The sequence below is a fragment of the Tupaia chinensis genome, unplaced genomic scaffold (assembly GCF_000334495.1).
Source record: "Tupaia chinensis unplaced genomic scaffold, TupChi_1.0 Scaffold138812_1, whole genome shotgun sequence".
Taxonomy (NCBI): Eukaryota; Metazoa; Chordata; class Mammalia; order Scandentia; family Tupaiidae; genus Tupaia; species Tupaia belangeri.
The window spans coordinates 824,457-829,681 of NW_006198705.1; the positions used below are offsets into that span (position 1 = coordinate 824,457).

The 5,225-nt window shown below is 44.7% G+C and overlaps 1 pseudogene; it reads left to right on the forward strand.

Moving 5' to 3' along the window:
* LOC102471087 (mortality factor 4-like protein 1) overlaps positions 1–318 on the forward strand; it is an 8,804-nt pseudogene extending 8,486 nt beyond the window's left edge.
* Positions 319–5,225: the final 4,907 nt, after the last annotated feature.

A 5,225-nucleotide genomic window follows, 5' to 3' on the forward strand; every position in this document is an offset into this window, starting at 1 on the left:
CCTGCTAAACTTTCCTGCATTGCAGGATCACTTTTGTAGTAGTTCCTAACTCTATATGTTTAAGCTACTTCTGCTTAGCTTTCTGTGTGGTTTTTCCTATTTCCTGATTGGATCCAGATTGCTGCATTTCATGATGTGCATAAAGGCTTCATGACACAGGGAAGGACCGAGATGTCTGACTAGGACCACCATGACATCGCTCTGGTAGGAAAGCCCAAAAAGGTTGACTAGAAGGCTGCACCTGGAGTAGAGGAGTAAGGGGAGATGGATGGAACACAAGAGTAGGACTGTGGGGAATTTTGAGGGTGCTGTCTCAGGTGGGGGAAATAAAAAAGAGGACAATTTAAAAAAAAAAGAGATCTTGGGATCAGCAGTTAGCATAATGGCTATGTCACTGGACCCCCACATAGTCGACTGCGGTTCGCGTCCCGGACCCGGTGGCTTAAAACTCACGCCGGGCGCGTGTGCATGCATGCCCAAGATCCCAAGAGGAGAATGGAGGAGAAGGGATTGCAGCGTGGCCATCCCCCCTGGGGGGGTGATTTCTTGCTGTCTCTCTGTCTCTCTCTGTCTGTCTGGCAAGCGCACACGCCCTATCCGAAAAACCTCTCCAAAAAAAAAAAAAAAGATCTGAATTCAGAAAGAAACTGGGGATGACTCAAGCCTCCTACAACAGTGGTGAGGTAAGACTCTTCTCTGAAGCTTACAGATTCCTGATCCCTGCGTCCACCTCAAACTCCAGCATTTCCCAGCTGCACTGAGACAGACCGTGAGCTCATCTTAGGGAGCTGCAAGGATCTGCCAACCCAGAAAGGATCTGGGCTCCCTCCCCCACTGCCCCCAACGAAACCCAGGTACAACTTTCTACCTCAGGATTTGAATCAGGACATTCTCCTTGACTGAGTAGCAAAAACTACGTGTTCACTCCTCCTCACTGTCCCCCTCCCCTGGGCCCAGCATGAGCAATTCCCTGCTCCATCTCTTACAGAACAGCTTTTCCAGACATCTTGGAATAGTGTGAATGGAGGAGTGAGAAGGGGAAGCTGACAGAGATCTCCCTTCTGGGTGAGGGGATAGACTGGGCAACACCCCGCCTGCTTCCCAGCCGTAGAGACCCACTGGGTCACAACTAGGAAACAGTTAAGCCCCTCCCTCCAGGCACGTTGGCATATACATAGTCCATTGGACTGCACAGCTTGTTCTGCCAAAACATGAAACTCAGAAAGACTCATGCAGTTTAGCCCTGTTGCCTGGCCCAACAGACAAGCCTGCCTATCACCTGCAAAGACACACACAAAGCTGGAGTCACCAGACCTGCTCACCATAGTGTGCGGTTCCCTCAAGAGTCCACAGCCCAACCACAGGGCTCAGGGGGATGACACTAGCTACTGCAGCCCTGCTCTCTTGCATCTATTGGAAGTTTCATTCCTAAGTGTAAAATCTCCTGTGTCCTTTCTCACAAATTCACCATGAATGTTCAAAAAAAAAAAGTAGAGAAGTAAAGAAAATAAACTTATCATTTATAAAGTGAAATCGTTACAATTGGAGCTACAGATATTATAGCTTGGTTCATATAGTTGGGAGGAATTATAATTAAAATAAGAAAAGACTTTTTTCTTTCAGATAGTTCTGATCAATATGTAGACTTCAAATTTTCCGAGGAAACTTTCATTAAATCATTACCACACTCCTGATCTTTGTTCCTTGCCTCCACCACTTTGGAAGAACATAAAGTCAATGAGGAAGCAAGCTCTAAGCATCACATTTTAACATCCAGGTCTAAAGGGAACAGAATCCCAAAGTTGTCGGCATCTCTAAATACCTCTCTCACAACCCCAGTCCAGTGCTTGGAAATCCTGCCAACCATTGTTTCTTCATCAAGTGAGGTAATTTCCCAGAAGTTCAATTTACTGATGAACCAGTATCTGGTCTATCAGATTTAGATATTCCAATCCAGGTGGACAGTTCAGTGGAGGGTGGTAATGCTGGTCTCAGTGGTACTCCTGTGGGAATACCTGGCTGCTGGTATGTTGGCTGACTCTAGACAGGAAAAACAACTGGGCCAGCACCTGAATAGCCAGCTGGTGGGATTGGCTAGCCAGCCTGGGGTCCGAGGTAGCCAACTTGGGGTCCAGCATGTTCCAGGGATCTTTGCTTGTCCATAATTTATAGCTCTGTAGATGTAGCTCTGCCCGCGGAGCTGGGGAGGTCTGGGAGGTGGCTCTCCTCTGAGGCCAGGATGCAGAGCTCGACTGTCCCAGATTCTTATTTTTTTTAAAGAATTATTATTTTATTAAACTTTATTTTTTACTTATTTATTTTAATTTGATCAGAGAGGGGCAGAGTGAGAGTGGGAGAGAGAGAGAAGGAGGGAAATGATAAAGCAAGCCACTAGGTTCAGGACTCAAATTATGGTCAGCCAGGTGGGAGTCCAGCACCCTTAACCACCACACCACCTGCCGGCCCCCTACCTTCAGATTCTTAACCAAAATGTGGTGCCCCAACATTTGTGAGAATGAGGATGTATGCATTTCAATTTATCTGCCTGTAGGTGTCCCACAGAGTGGAGAACTGCTCTCTGAAAAGTGGACCCCTCCACTAGTGAGCACTAGCCTATTAAGTGTAATCTCACTGCTTAATGAGCCCAACACCTTCTCCCCAGCCAACCTGGACGCTTCGGTTATGTTCACAACACTTGTGAACTCCCAACGGCTTCCCAGCTTTAAACATACTAAACATCTTGAAAGACTATTTAATTCTTCAAGAATCTAAAAACAGATCAAACGTGTTCTGCTGTGAACATTCTGTAGAGGCGATGTGAGGTGGGAGTTTGGATGGCTGCTGTTGTTTTTGTTTTTTTAAAAGAATCGATACAATGATGGAAGGGTAAAGAATGCAAGAATTCTCCCCCATTTGTTTATCCCTTTGAGACTGTAGCTGCATGTATATGCATCTGGTATGTCTGTAGTATTTTAAAAACCACTGGGTCCAGGATTTGAAGTTAGCCATGTAGGATCAGGCTCCCTTAACCACTAGGCTCTGTGGTAACCCCATGACTGAAATCTTTTTAACCCAGGGATCTGAGGGTTGTTAATTAAGCTCATGGTTTTTTCGAGCTTCTGATTTAAGCTCTGGGTTACTCAAAACAGACATGCAATGTAATAGTCTTTCAGTAGCTTCTGTTTAGACTGAAAGAGACATACACAATAATTTGCAAAATTTTTTTTCTTTCTTCAGAATCAAGGAACAGTCCTGGTGGTAAGACTACTGTTTTAAGATCATGGCCATTTTAAGAATGCTACAGCTCTTCCTTTCTCCACCATTGTGGTGTGTACCGTCCACTTGGCTCTTTGCCATGTCTTCTCACAAGACTTTCAGAATCAAGCGGTTTCTGGCCAAAAAGCAGAAGCAAAATCATCCTATTCCCCAGTGGATTAGAATGAAAGCTGGTAATAAAAATCAGATACAACTCCAAGAGGAGACACTGCAAACCCCTTATCTTACTATCTCCATAGTTTCGCCTTGTCCAGAATGTCACAGTTAAAATCACACATTCCATAATCTTATTAGATAGACTCATTTAATCTAGAGCCATGTACTTAAGATTCTTTTTTTTTTCTTCCTCTTGGCTTTTTATTTATTTATTTTAGTAGTTAAGTAATATTCTACTGTATGGATGTACCTCAGCTTTTTTCTTTTTTAAACTCACTCACCTCTTGAACATCTAAGTTCCTTCAAGTCTTGACAACTATGACTTGCTATAAACATTTGTGTACAGGTATGTTTATATGAACATAAGCTCTCAACTTATTTGAGTAAATGTTAATGTATGCAACTGGTGGATTATGTAGTAAGACTATTACTTGGTTTTGTAGGGATTTGACATTCGAGCAGAGGTAAATGTGATGCTCTTTGAGGCTCATGCACATGAAAGAATCGAATTTTGCTTAGGGATCTCCCTGGGTATATTAGGAATATGCAGGCTCATGTTCCTGGACTGGCTAAAGTTGGAGATGGAGGGTGGGGTCAAGACCTTGTTGGGTATTGTCTCTCTGCCTCTCACTCATTAATTAAATTAATAAATAAGACAAAGATTATTTAGCCAAACTGTACTCCAAGTGACTTTAATTTTGCATTCACACAAAACATAAAATTCCCTGTTGCTCTACATTGTGATCAACACTTAGTATTGTCAGTACTTCAGATTTTAGCCATTCTAAGTGTGAAGCAGTATCTCTCACTTTTCTTTTTTTTATTCTTTTCATTGTTTTAATTGCCAACAGACATGTGAGCTCACTGGAGAGAAAGACACTCCTGTCCCCCTTTCCCTATGAAACATGGTCACTCCACAGCCCCCTCTCCATTTCTTCCTTCTTGCAGGATTTTGGGCATAGACACATGTGCCCAGTATGTTTCTCAAGCCTGGGACCCAGGGAGCACAGTCAGATAAGGCCAGCTGCCTTAATCATCAGGGCATGGGCTGGCCCTATTACTGTTTCTAAAATATGAAATTTCCTAATGACCTATGACGTTGACTATTTTACAGCCTTAATCTGTATGGTGAGATGTCTTTGCAGATCTTTTGTCCACTTGGAATCAGGATGTGCATTTTCTCATTATTGCATTTCGGGAGCTTTTCGTATATTTTGTATAATAGTCCTTTTTCAGGTAGGTCTTTTGTAAACATTCAGTCTGTGGTTTGTCTTCTCATTCTCTTGGTGTATATGTCGTTTTGCATATAATTTTATAGTAACACTAATAGCAAGCATTTCCTTTTCAGCTTGTGCCTTCACAACTACCATCTCAAATAGATGCAACATCACCATCGGATGCACCCCCTCCCGACAGCCTCACAGTCCGAAGGAGATGAAAGGTAGTTCGCCTACGGTGCCAGCGCTGCGGGCCCCCAGGGCTCAGAATCCCTCTGAGTAACGTAAAAACTGTAAGCCATCCAGCGCCTTCAGCAAGGCCAGGCTGCCTCTCCACGTCTTCCTTTAGGTCTCCCCACTCGCTTGAAAACAAAGCAAAGCCTCGATCCTTTCTCTGGCAAGGTGCTCTCCCGGACTTAAACGTGGATTCAGGCCCCGCTGAGAACGGATGGGCGCGGACAGGCGTTCTCGCCATCCTCCCGGGCAGGACCGGGGGGGCGGAGGCAGAGCGCAGTCCACGCCCTCGCAGCTGCCGCTTCCAGCGCACTTGAGGCGGGGACCGCTCGGCCGCCGGAC